Genomic DNA, 15,329 nt, shown 5'->3' on the forward strand with positions numbered 1-15,329 from the left:
GCTTACTACGGGCAGTTGGCGGGGTACAGCCTGAATCGGTTAACAGCCAATCGCAGGCCACATTGAGACGTGCAACCATTCACGTATACAGTCATACCCAGAGCGGTATAAAGAGAGTGGCGACACCCCCATAGGGATCGATTATCCGATTTTACTTCCGGGTTTTCCGGGTTACGGAGCCTCGGGTAGTTCCAAGCACAAGCAGAACTGTAGTGGTTTTCAATGAAACTGACAGCGGTAGTTGCGACATTTATGGGAAAATGGATATAATCATGTATCTAAGTGATTTGATTTTGTCATTGCATTATAACATATATTCAAATGTTAGTTTTACATTTGGAGGCGTAAGGCGACAGCTGAAAACTATGTAAACTGTTACACAGAAGTGAACTTTCCGATGTGGACTGAAAGTTTCATGTTTGTTTGGCATTTCCATGAGAAATCAACTTTTACATTGAAATGCAGGATGACTTAGGTTTTTCTTTTTTCACAACAAGAATGCTGTTTTTCCAGAAAATGTCTAGATTTCCTTGATTCACCTACCTGTGGTAATATATTAAAGCTAACACCATGTATAACATATTTTATTCCCAAGTTCTGCATGGCACATCCTAGTTTGTTTTGTCGCATTGACATATAAAACCACTTTTGTTTCCCAAAACGTTTGAGGTCACGACTTTTAAATTATATTTTCCACTTTTCTTTACTGTTGTACGTTCTAATGCTTATATGTATATGTGTGTGTGTGTGTGTGTGTGTACATATACCTTATTTTATAGACTGTTTGACCTGAAATTACGTTTAACAAACATTTCCTGCTTAACTCAAAATTTTAATATAGCCTCTAATTTTAGCAAAACCAAACCTGTACCTTTTTAGAGGCATTTTTCATTTAGCTTGGACCCAAGCAACACAAATACAATGATCACAAGACAGGAACAAAATTGTATTATTTTCTTTGTGTAATGTATAACAATAACAAGTTATTACCCCTTGATAAAGAAAAACATTTTTTATTGAACAATTGATGAAATTGGTGTCGTGGTTCATTGTTTACACCTAACATTTTATGGATCAGCGGCCTTTGATTGTTGGTTGTGCAGCATGGCTTCCGCAAAGAATTAGAGCAGCAGAAAAAATGGATGGCAACGGTCAGCCGTCAAAACATGAAATAAAAGGCCTATTTAATATGTTTTTTGCTATTTGAAAAATGGGCTACATTTGGCCTACAGCCAGCAGCAGTCCCCAGCAGAAGCAGTTCATGAAAATTTGACCTAATAAAATAACATGAAATTAGTTTTGTATTATAAATTTGTGTTTATTGTTTGTTGACATCACTTTTCAATCTATACAGATCTCTATAATATAATAATGTCAAACATTTTGGTGTAAACAATACAGGTTGTCATGCATCGACCTGCTACTCTTCCGTGAAGGTGATACCTTAGCTCAAAGCTTACAAAATTGAGCTAATAAGCACGTGAAAGCCAGTCATGTACCAATAGTCACAAATATAGATGAGTGTGAACGTCACAAAGGGCCTCTGAAAGAGTTGACAATTTAAAGAGGTAGCGACTTAATGAATTTATCCCTGGCGATACATTCCCAGTTAGCAGAGTCAGCTTAAAAAGTAGAAAATAGCTCGTCACCTAGATAAAATATATAATACGCCACGCACATACCAATAAAGCTCAACATAGACATTATAAAGTGCCTCTTATAGAATATACACTGTTGAAAATTCAAAAGGGACCGTTTTTATCATCAACTTGCCTCCGTATATACTTGACAGCCAGCCATTCGTATGAATGCGGTCTGCCCACGTATTCTTTTTTGAACATAGTCAAAGTTTTTTTTTGTTACTTTGCATTTTATCAATGTAATATTTAGTTATTTTTCATTTCATTTTGCATGTTCATTTTTTGAAATTTTGCATTTATTTTTTACTTTTCTCTAATTTTAAGTGAATCTTTTTCCATTTTGTATTTAGTCTCTAACAACAACAACAACCACAAAAAAATCAGTACAATATGTCAGGGAAATTCAGGTTTGAACTCCAAGACAAGTGTTACCTCGATAGCTCGATGAGAGAAATGAATACGACCAACCAAAGATTGCCTGCTTCGAAGACTTTATAAACATGATATATCAGGGGTACAAAATGATGTGATTCTGCCAGGAGCTGTGATCACCCATAAGTACAATAGAGGTTGGACATTTATACTGTTGAAAGGGCGTTACCCAAGGATGCTTACTGTGAAACGATACCTATGAAAACGAGACTGAAACTTAAGTATCAACTCTGGTGGTTTTCCACAGAAAAACATCTCCAGTAGGGGGAAAAAACACCTCAAGATACGACCTTCAACACCGGCTCTGGCTAGAACGATGATAAGCCACAGTCGCCCTTTGTATTCATTCAGGGCATATTGGAAAGCACAGGAACATAACAGTCCATATTTGGGCATATTGTGATACAGTCTACGATAGTCAAGGCTATGGGAAGGCACACTCAAGCCGGTTAATATAACAATGATGCTCTATGCTACAATGTTCTCATGCAAGCATAACAAAAGCATGCAAAATATGATGTATAATGGTTGTGATTTAAGCATGAATACAATTTTCTCACACAATACAATACAAATTACAGGTAGTCCCCCGGGTTACGAACGAGATCCGTTCTTACGCTGACGACATAACCCAAATTACCGCATAAATCGGAATTAACCCTTTAGGTCCCCCTAAATACCCCCTAAACCTAAAAACTACTACCCAAAAACATGTATTATACGACGTATTAATAAAATTAAGGAAAAAAATAGAATACTGTACCTGCCATCGTTGTTGGCGGATGGTATAAAAAGGTACACTGAGGATGACGGATTGTTCACACGTGGTGACACAAGAGTTCTTGATTCACTGATGTTTACTGTAGTTTTTTTCTTTTAAACCACAGACACACCGTGGAACACTTTGGCCTGCTAGTGAAAAAAGAGGTAAGTCGATGTGACTTATGAAGCTTATTTAGAGTTTCACATCGACATCGACAGGGGGAGAACATGCAAAGTCCACACAGGATGGCCGGAGCCAATAGCATGACGTCAGTGAGTGTACAGCTGAAGTTTTCAAAAGACAAATTTAGACTGCTAAATGGTGTGGACATATTTTATTATGATGTATTAAAGATACATAAAGTTGCTCTTATTAAAAAAAATAAAACAACAAACAAACAGGGTTTTGAGGAAGAAAAAAAAAATAATGCCAATCTTTAAGTCTTCAGGAAAGTATGTAATGGGTAAAAATAGGAGGCCTTACGAGCATGCCGCGAACACTAAGATCCTTCCAAAATGGAAGGGTTACCAGACTAATTTCCAGACAACCCAAAAAATTATGTGGCCAATTTGATGCGTTAAATACTCCTAACATGCATGTTTTTTGGAATGTGGGAGGAAACTTGAGCACCCGTCGTAAACCCCACACATGGAGTGGGGAAGAACGAGCAAACTTCACACAATGAGGCATGACAGTCTGACATTCAGTCATGACAGTGCCACCTCAATTGCACTGAATTGCATTATTGGCAGAAAGTTAAATGAATAGTTTTATGGCTGAAGTACTTTAGAATGATTTTGAATAACCAATGAGAGAACCAATGAGAAACGTGACTCCTCTTCAAACTGCGCACACGTATGGTCATTGACAAAGCCGGTATGTAACCACCTAACTCTTATTTGAATGTTTTTTTTGTTTGTTTTTTTTTTATCAAACTTGCTAACGCAACATATACTGTTCTGAATATTTCTTTAATTAACTTGGATTGACTCAGGTATGAGATAAGTGTGTGTAAGTAGTAGCTTTTGGAATACAAACAGACAGAAGGTTAAAAATGGTCCAACATATTCCCCTCCTTCATCATTGTTCAGATATGTGCAGTATGCTTTTGGAGGTACCGTATTTGTTGCTTGTTGCACTTTTCAAATGAACACGTTTGCATAAGAGCACTTATTATGCAATTACAAGATGATTTTGTAAGAGAAGGTATACCAACTGTATCAGGCGTACAAACATTTCTTTAGCATGTGAAATTAATATATGCACAAAACAAATGCGTACTGTACTAAAGTAACGTTCATAAAATCTTTTGAAATAACAAGATAATAGTATCATTGCAGATATTTTTAAATACATGATTGTCTAGGTCTTTGAAACCTGCTTTTTTTGCCCCTTGTTGAAATTGACACTTTCAGATGTATCTTTTATCACGTTGTATGTGTTTGCAGGTGGGGGTGGAGATGGCTAGTAGAACTCAGCTGGCTGTCAATTTGGTCTGGATACTGTTTAAACTTATTCATTGCGCTTACTGAATTCTTTAAAAATATTCTAACATATAACTCTTTAGATGTAGCATTCTTTTATGTTCAATATTCTATGCTGTGTAATTTTGTGAACATTAGTTCCTATTTGTTTTTGTTAAGATAGGGGGTCTTTTAAATGGAACACTCTTGGACTAATACGCTTGTAATGAAACTGAGTTGTACATCGTCCTATTGTTTTGCTCATTTTAATAGTAAGAAGGCAGTTGTCGTTCTAAAACACATAAAGTTAACTTGTAACCAGTGTTGTTAATCTTTAAAAAAAAACGTAATGAGTTACAGTTAAAAAATACTTTTGCCAAAAAGACTATATGAGTTAGTAACTCATGTACTGTATAACTTATTCATCTCGCTTACTAAACTCTTTAAAAACATACTAACAAGGAAATAATTACATTAACATAAATGTATAAATAGTCCAACCCGCTGAACTACAAGTAGCATTCTTTTATATTCAACATTTTATGTCATGTAATTTTAGTTTCAAAGTGAATATTAGTTCCCATTTGTTTTTCTTATGTTAGAGGGTCTTTTAAATGGAACACTCTTGAACTAATACGTTTGCAATGAAACTGAGTTGTACATCATCCTATTGTTTGCTCACTGTAATATCAAGATGGCAGTTGTCATTCTTAAACACAAAAAGTTAACTTGTAACCACTGTTGGTCATCTTACTTTTAAAAAGTAATGAGTTACAGTTAAAAATTACTTCTCCCTAAAAGTAAATGAATTACTGTCTCATGTAGTGTATAACTTTAGTCATCTCGCTTACTAAACTCTTTATAAACGTACTAACAACGAAATAGTTACATTTCCATAAATATCCAAATATACCGAGTTTAGAGACAATGTGTTTTGTAGTAGGAAGTAAATCCTCAAACCTCAAGAATTCAAAAAGTTAACTTGTAACCACTGTTGGTCATCTTACTTTTAAAAAGTAATGAGTTACAGCTAAAAATTACTTCTCCCTAAAAGTAAATGAATTACTGTCTCATGTAGTGTATAACTTTAGTCATCTCGCTTACTAAACTCTTTATAAACGTACTAACAACGAAATAGTTACATTTCCATAAATATCCAAATATACCGAGTTTAGAGACAATGTGTTTTGTAGTAGGAAGTAAATCCTCAAACCTCAAGAATTACAAGTATGAACATTCACATAATATCTACATAACACTTCGGATGCAGTAGTAGTTCATATTTAACATTTTATGTTGTGCTTTTCATGTTCTACAAGTTATCACCTTATACATTCTATAACATCTTTCACATCAAAGATGTGTATATTAACTGATTGAAGAATAAGAACACTATATACAGTATTTTAGAGCTTTTGGTATTTATTTGGATCAAATATATTACAGTCTGTTGAGAAAACTCGAATGTAAACTCCTGACCGTTCACCAGTGCAAACCTCTGAAACTGTATGCTAGGTCGACTGCATAATAACCAGAACACTATGCTTCCATGCTATGGAAGAGGGGCGGAGATTCGCGTCGATTTTTGAGACATGGTTCGAATCAGTCGGCCCGCGGAATCGCAAGGAAGAAGTTGGGGAGAAAAGACTCTTCGGCAACAAAACTGGTATGTCACCAACTCTTATTTGGTTATTTTTAAAGATATAGAGAGCATGCTAACTTTGCGAAATAGAATGATTTAAATCCGGTTGAAATACATAGTTATTTGCCTAAGTGTATATATGTATACATTAGTACCAACCTATAGTTGCAGCAAAAAGCTGTCTGGAGTTGAAGTCAATGCTCTGCCTGTAGTATCTGTGGTGAAATGATCAAGCAAACTTCATACTTGAAAGATGCTGTACTTTGAGTAAATGGAATGAAGTTACTTTGATATAAAAACTGTAGTTTCACAAATGCTTGAAATTGAACTCGTGCAAGACTTCTTAAAACTTATTATAGAACCACAAACCTGACAGAAGAGACTTCATCCAGAAGGTAAAAGATTCGCCGGAAAAATACTCACTCAGCATTGCTACAAAACTAGCCTACACACAGACCACACCCTCCCATGGGGGCTTTGTCCGGACATGCATGAACATGCCGAGATAAGTTACCCCTTCCCACCCACACTTTCCCATAACCCCCCTTGTTTCCAAATAGGTACGGGTCAAAGGGGACATCGCTTTGGCTACGACTAGCCCAGGCGCTAGCCACGCCCTACTACTTCCGATTCTTCGTTAGGACATGTACGGACATGTCTCAACATCCGTGAGAACGCATGCGCTTAACACGCCCCCAGCCCCCATTACTTTTTTTCTTTGGGGGGGGGGGGGGGGGGGGCATGTCCGTACATTTCCCAAAACCCCGGAGCACGCATGCGCTAAACACGCCCCCCACCCCCCTTTTTTTTGTAGAGGGGCATGACCGCACATATCCTAACATCCGTGACAACGTCTCGTTTGGACATATATGGACATACACCCAATTAAGACACACCCATGATCACAAACACTTTTAATTAACCCCCCCCCCAAAAAAATTAGATCCATCCAAACCGAAAAAAACAACAACAAAAAACCTTTAATTAACTAGATCTAATTAGATCCGTCAGAACCATACAAAACCACGTTAATTAACTCACACCAAATTAGATCCATCAAAACCACACAAAACCCTTTAATTAACTACACAATTAGATCCATCAAAACCACACATAAGCCCTTTAATTTAACGCCACAAATTAGACCCATCCAAAAACCGTTTAAATAACTCCCCAATTAGATCAATCAACACCACAATAAACCCTCTAATTACAAACCATTAAGTCATACCTTAACTCTAAACCCTTTAATTAACCCCTCAACTAGATCCATCAAAACCTTACAAGACCCTTTAATTAACTCAATCCAAATTTGATCCATCAAAAAAAAAATAAAAAAAACTTTAATTAAACCCAATTAGATCCATCAAAAATACCCCTTTAATTAACTCAATCCAAATTAGATCCATAACCCATACCCCGGAGCACGCATGCGCTAAACACGGCCCCACACCTATTACGTTTTTTTCTAGGGGGACATGTACGGACATAACCCATACCACACATAGCACGCATGCGCTAAACACGCCCCCCCCACACATACACTACCTTTTTTCAAGGGGGGACATGTACGGACATAACCCATACCACGGAACGCGCATGCGCTAAACTTCAAAGTTGTAAAACATCTGTCATGACCAAAACCACATCAATGACATCATACCAACATAGATCAAAGGACTGCGTTCAAAGGGGTCCGGGGGGCGGGGTCATAAATCATCTGTCATCACCAATAGAGATCAAAGGACTACGATCAAAGGGGGAAAGGGGGGCGGGGTCATAAATCATCTGTCATCACAATATAGATCAAAGGACTACGATCAAAGGAGAAAGGGGGGAGGGGTCATAAATCATCTGTCATCATCAATAGAGATCAAAGGACTACGATCAAAGGGGGCGGGGTCACAGAGGTCAAAGTCATAAATCATCGGGGGCATGAACCCTACTTGACACAAGGTGTATTTTATTACTCTCTACTGGGCACACGCCTGACTTAAATTGTTTGTAAAAATTGGTTTCAATTGCTCTTTAAGACTCCTTAGGCAATGGGTTCACGTCCTTATTTTTCCCCCCCGTCATTGTTTGCATGCTATCCTCATTAAAATATGAAAACCTATAAATGTTTGGGTGATTTTAGTTGAAGCAGACACTGTATTTTCACCTATGTGATATTGACAAAGATCATATCACATTTGATGGTGATTTTATGCAGAAATGTGGGAAATTCCAAAAGGTTCAGATACTTTTTCATACCAATGTAGGTAAAAAAAATGACCCGCATGCAATTATTATGGAATCCAATGGGGAACCTTTGGTTTTAATCAACTGTTGCTCTCAGGAATATATGACATGTTGACTACAAAGCCTATGTAAGAAGTGTCTTTTTTTATTTTGTAGTTAGTATATCCTAAACATCAGGCGTGTCCAAACTTCGGCCCGTGAGCCATTTGCAGCCCAGATACCACTTGTGAAAAAATGAAAAACAATGTAGCTTTCAAAATTACACTAAAAGTCATTTAAAAAATCATGAACATTTGAAAAACTGCAACAACAAAAAAATGCCACAAAAAGGGGGGAAAAAAACAAGAAAAATAAAAAATAGTGGGAAAAAATGCAAAACCCTCCTAAAAATCACGAATTATTGCAAAAATAATTGATGTCCAGCAAAAAAGTAAAACGTAAAACAACAGAAAACAAGTAAAAAGTGAAAACCAAGAAAAATCAAAAATTGTGCAAAACCCACAACAAAATGTAAATAGAACAATATCAAAAACATCTTTTGAGGAATTTTTGGTATATGAAACAATAACATTTTTTTAATACAAAGAAAATTTAAGAAAACAATTAAATGCATCAAAAGGTAGAGACACAACGAATAAATACGCATTACTACATTATGCATGTTGTTTGTATACATTGTTTATTCTCTTCCCTCTTTTTAGACATTTTGCAGCTGTGCAAGGATGCTGACATGAAGTTTCAAGCATTAACATGTACACTAATGACTTGCAATAATAACACACACAAATAAAGTAAAAAAAAACACACACAAAAAAAATCACAGCTTAGTTTTGTTCTTTCTCATCAGCTGTTTACATTCTAGTTGTTCAAGTCCGTTACCGTAATTTTCGGATTATAAGCGGCTACGTTTTTTTCTCCCACTTTGGGCGTCCTGTAGTCCAATGCGGCTTATACGGTGTGTGACGGTCATTAAAATAGCTCTTACATCAAAATAAAGGTTGTATTTAGTTTTGTTAAAAGACGAATATTTTGTTGAAAATTGTTAGAATTACATTGTGAATTATTTGTTTGTAAAGGTTTTTGTTTTCCACTATTGTCGTGAGAGTTGAATAGTGTAAGTTTCCACAAGACCTGCTCTCGCCCAGATACGGAAAAGACTTTCAATAAGTCACACGCAGCAGCAGCAGCAAGGACATTTGGCTAGCTGCACAAGAATGCAAAAGGGCAATCTGAACAAGGTATACAGTGGGGCAAATAAGTATTTAGTCAACCACCAATTGTGCAAGTTCTCCTACTTGAAAAGATTAGAGAGGCCTGTAATTGTCAACATGGGTAAACCTCAACCATGAGAGACAGAATGTGGAGAAAAAAAAACTGAAAATCACACTGTTTGATTTTTAAAGAATTTATTTCCAAATTAGATTGGAAAATAAGTATTTGGTCACCAACAAACAAGCAAGACTTCTGGCTGTCAAAGACGTCTAACTTCTTCTAACGAGGTCTAACAAGGCTCCACTCGTTACCTGTATTAATGAAACCTGTTTTAACTCATTATCGGTTTAAAAGACACCTGTCCACAACTCAGTCAGTCACACTCCAAACTCAACTATGGCCAAGACCAAAGAGCTGTCAAAGGAAACCAGAGACAAAATTGTAGACCTGCATCAGGCTGGGAAGACTGAATCTGCAATAGGTAAAACGCTTGGTGTAAAGAAATCAACTGTGGGAGTAATTATTAGAAAATGGAAGGCATACAAGACCACTGATAATCTCCCTCGATCTGGGGCTCCATGCAAGATCTCACCCCGTGGCGTCAAAATGATAACAAGAACAGTGAGAAAAAAAATCCCAGAACCACACGGGGGACCTAGTGAATGACCTACAGAGAGCTGGGACCACAGTAACAAAGGCTACTATCAGTAACACAATGCGCCGCCAGGGACTCAAATCCTGCACTGCCAGACGTGCCAGACTGCTGAAGAAAAAGTACACGTCCAGGCCCGTCTGCGGTTTGCTAGAGAGCATTTGGATGATCCAGAAGATGACTGGGAGAATGTGTTATGGTCAGATGAAACCAAAATAGAACTTTTTGGTAGAAACACAGGGTCTCGTGTTCAGAGGAGAAAGAATACTGAATTGCATCCGAAGAACACCATACCCACTGTGAAGCATGGGGGTGGAAACATCATGCTTTGGGGCTGCTTTTCTGCAAAGGGACCAGGACGACTGATCTGTGTAAAGGAAAGAATGAATGGGGCCATGTATCGAGAGATTTTGAGTGAAAATCTCCTTCCATCAGCAAGGGCATTGAAGATGAGACGTGGCTGGGTCTTTCAGCATCACAATGATCCCAAACACACAGCCAGGCCAACAAAGGAGTGGCTTCGTAAGAAGCATTTCAAGGTCCTGGAGTGGCCTAGCCAGTCTCCAGATCTCAAACCCACAGAAAATCTGTGGAGGGAGTTGAAAGTCCATGTTGCCCAACGACAGCCCCAAAACATCACTGCTCTAGAGGAGATCTGCATGGAGGAATGGGCCAAAATACCAGCAAAGCAACAGTGTGTGAAAAGCTGGTGAAGAGTTACAAAAAACGTTTGGCCTCTGTTATTGCCAACAAAGGGTACATAACAAAGTATTGAGATGAATTTTTGGTATAGACCAAATACTTATTTTCCACCATGATTTGCAAATAAATTCTTTAAAAATCAAACAATGTGATTTTCTGGGGGGGGGGGGGGTTCCCCCCATATTCTGTCTCTCATGGTTGAGGTTTACCCATGTTGACAATTACAGGCCTCTCTAATATTTTCAATTGGGAGAACTTGAACAATTAGTGGTAGACTAAATACTTATTTGCCTCACTGTATATGAGGAAATTTTCCACTACTTAAAGACAGGAGAATGCAGCATCAGGACTCCACTCAAAATGTCCCAAACCTCAAAATAAAAATGACATAAAAAATCAGATTTCTTTATTGCATTTCTATATTTTCATAAAAGCAATGAAACAAGTCATTAATATTGTAATGAAGTTAAACTTGAGGTGGCATCATACCACAGAGTAGTCACGTGGTGCGTTGGATGCACTGCAGGGAAAACAAACATTAAATCATGAAGGCTCATTATGTATTTTTAGCCGACTTAGTCATTTTGATAGTAGGCTAATATAGCTAATACAGATGCATACAGCATTTGTTGTCTTCGTTATTAGGCTTATTTAAGGCTTTAATTTTTTGCAGCTCCAGACATATTTGTTTTTTTGGTCAAATATGGCTCTTTCAGCATTTTGGGTTGCCGACCCCTGGTATAAGCATTTATACTTACCGTATTTTTCGGACTATAAGTCGCAGTTTTTTTTCATCGTTTGGCTGGAGGTGTGACTTATACTCAAGAGCGACTTATGTGTGAAATTATTAACACATTATGATACCATTTCACATGTTATTTTGGTGTTTTGGAGTGACACTGATGGTTTGGTAAACTTCAGGGATTCCCCTATATTCAACAGATTGTGGCGCACCGCCACACTAAAATGAAAGCCGCCCCGCCTGGCAAATGAGATGTATTTTATTTATTTATTTAAATAAAAAAAAAATTTTTAAGGCCGCTTCAAACTAGCGGCAACCGAGTGGGAGGAGTTCAGCGGACACCTATTCATTGTGTATTGTAGCCTAATGTTCGTAACTATGCAGGCCCCCCCTTAAGAGACGCAAGGGGAACGAGTAGGAAGAATGGGAGAACGAGCGAGATAGCGAGAGATAGCGGTCGCATGTTGTAGCAGCCCGCTGTTATTTTATGTTATTTTATTTTTTTTATTATTGTTACCACAATAAAGTGGGTAAGCAAATACAGACTTCTCTCCTTCTTGCCCATATCCGGGGCATTACAATAATTTGGATCGGACTTTTCGGCGAAAGTGAGCGGTGGACGGCCGTCTTGGACGGAAAGCAAACTTTGACTAACTTGCGCTGAGAGACTGCGGAGAGGCGGGGCCCAAAATAAAGCCTTGCTCTATTTTCAGAGCGTTGGTCACAGTAAACGATTTATCAGTTCAAGCAGAGTAAAATGATACATATTCACGGTACAAGAACGTCGTTTCTGTGTCCATCGATTGGTAAGAAAAGGCTGTTTGTACGAGTGACGTGTGGGCGCTCCCGTCAGGGGGGACATTTCACGTGGAGTGGCTATTTTTCGGCACAACACCGGCGCGCCAACTTCAGACAATTACGGCTGACGAAACTTTGATAAATGCGCCCCCCCACCCAAATTTCGCGAGCTCTGGGACACTCGAAAAATGACTCTCATACCTCTCCTTGCTAAGTTAATGGTACCTCGACGTGCCTTTGTGTGGAAATTTAGTTTACGAACAACGGGGAAAAAACTATTCACCTTCTCACCGAATCAAGTAAAACTCTTTACACGGCTATTAGAATTCCCCCAGTGCTCTAAATGGGTCAGTTGACAGAAGGACTGTTATTGTTGTGGTAATGTAGTACTTATGAGGGTCAAATAAAAGGAAAAAGGAGGACTACGACGGTGGTCTGCAACCTGCAGCTCTCGGGCCGCATGCAGCTCTTTAGCGATGCTTCGGAGCTTTTTTTTTTTTTTTTTTAAATGGAAAAAGATGGGGGAGGGAAATATTTTTTTTTGTTTTAATAGGATTTCTAGGAGGACAAACATGACACAAACATTCTTTCAATTCATTAATATTGTAATGAAGTTAAACTTGTGGTGGCATAGTACAACAGAGTAGTCACGTGGTGCGTCATTCTCTATAGGATCCACTGCAGGGAAAACAAACATTTAATCATGAAGGCTAATTACGTATTTCTATAGTAGGCTAATATAGCTAGTATCGATAATTATAAGGCTTGTAAAAGGCTTTTAATTTTTTGTGGCTCCAGACATACTGTATCAGTTTTTTTTGTGTTTTTTTGGGGGTCAAATATGGCTCTTTCAACAGTTTGGGTTGCCAACCCTGAGTCACTACGAGATGTAAGTCGTACTATTGCCACGAGAAAAAAAGTCGCATTAGTACATCGGGTAACGTAGCTGTAATCAGCTACGCATTTTACATACATGTACTGTAGCTGAGAGGTACAACATTAGCCTGGCTAATGAAATATTTCAAATATATCTTTGTTATGGTTCTTCTTGGGGGAAAAAATGAAGAAAAAAAAATTCGCTGTGGCACGACATGGTGAGGCTGTCCGACTCCGATGCAGCCCACCACCACAGCTTCAAAAAATCCTAGGGGAAACACTGAACTTGTTAGCATGTTCTTTATGCTATAGTTATCTGAATAACTCTTAATAGCTATGGCCACGTTCGCGTTCTGCCTTTGGCAATGTGTGTTCAATTGTATTATTGACGTTTTTATATTGAAATGCATGCGTTTAGTTTGTGGCGCTTTCACGCCCACGTGGGGGGGCGCACTCGCACTTGTTTACGTGAAGAAGAGCGCTCACACGCCAGAAGAAGACCGACAGCTACATAGCTCTGAGTGAGTGGGCGAGTTAGCGAGAAAGAAACACGGCTGTGAAGCTACGGTCATTGTTTATGCTTGTAAAATATCTCTACATAGGCAACGCCTGTGTGTATCATCTTTTCTGTTGTTGTTGTGTGTTTTCCATCGGCGATCGGACACTTAGAGCCAGTTGTGTGGTTGTTTGAATGATGTGCTAATGCTAGCGAACGCTTGCTAACCGTTTTTGTCATTGCTGTAAAAGCACCTAATTATCATTTATTTACGCTGATGCGAACCTGTTTGGTATCGAGGACGAAATTGATTCAGCAAATTATACGGACATCCAGCATGTTGTTCTCTATTGTATTTTTAGATCAAATTGCCTTTGAAGATGACATGTCTGTTCTATGTGTTGGATTTTATCAAGTAAATTTCCCCCAAAAACACGACTAATACTCCGGTGCGACTTATATATGTTTTTTTTCTCTTCGTTGGCCATTTTATTGCTGGTGCGACTTATACTCAGGTGCGACTTGTAGTCCGAAAAATACGGTATATCTTGCAGTTTTCACGGCGATGGATAAGCCTCAATAAAGTGCCCATCTTTGAGAAATCATGCCCTGTGATGTCATTTTGGAGCCAGACGGGCATTGGCATGGCGTGGCTCAGTGGTAGAGTAGTTGTCCCCCCGACCCAGAGGTTGTGGGTTCGATTCTCTGCCCTGATGAACTCGCCTAAGTATCCTTGAGCAAGATACTGAACCCCACATTGCTCCTGGTGCTGCATCACCAGTAGGTAGATGGCAACGTAGTGTAAAGCGCTTTGAGCGCCTTGAAAGGTAGAAAAGCGCTATACAAGTATAACACCATTATACAAGTATAACACCATTTTACAAGCTAGTGAACATCATGTCTTTAGTGCAAATATCCCATAATAAAATGTCTACACCAGCGGCTTATAGTCCAGTGCGGTTTATATATTGGAGAGTACAGATTTCTTGTAAAAAATGATAGGTGTGGCTTATAGGCAGCTAAATCCAAAAATTACGGTACTTTAAAATGGCAGCATTATGTTTTCATGTCATCATTTTCGGGGGGGGGGAATCCTTACATCAACAATAACAACAAAAACTCTCTGCCAGTGACAGTAGTATACATCCAATCATTTGAACTGGAAGAGAACATAGAGAAAGGGAAAAAAAAGAGGACATGCCTGTCATCAGATAGAAAGACATAGAAGGGACGGTGTTTGCTTGAGGATAGTATTGTCATGGACACGTTTCTTCCCTAGCAAAACAGTGAATCCTCTACTATTATATATTTCCGGCATATTTGGTTAATCTGTGCATGTCAAATTAATTAGTTCTGACCAAGATGCCTGAACACGCAAATCCTAATGGAATCTATATTTTTAGTGTCCATGAAAACATCTGATCATAATTTTAATCCATGTGAATGTAACGTCTCTGTTGTTGCCATTACATTGGCACACCGCTATCTCATATCATGTTACCTATTGTCCACTATTGATTGCACACTCCAATAAACGTGTTTATTTCAAGACGTAACACATGTGTAAAGGGAAACCTATTGATCAGTACTATTGATCAAAATATTGACAGTTCTAGTAGGGGCGAGGCTGGTTGTGCTTCCCTCTTTATTTGAGTTCAAACATTCTCTGC

Source organism: Corythoichthys intestinalis, chromosome 4 (assembly GCF_030265065.1).
Source record: "Corythoichthys intestinalis isolate RoL2023-P3 chromosome 4, ASM3026506v1, whole genome shotgun sequence".
NCBI classification, from domain to species: Eukaryota; Metazoa; Chordata; class Actinopteri; order Syngnathiformes; family Syngnathidae; genus Corythoichthys; species Corythoichthys intestinalis.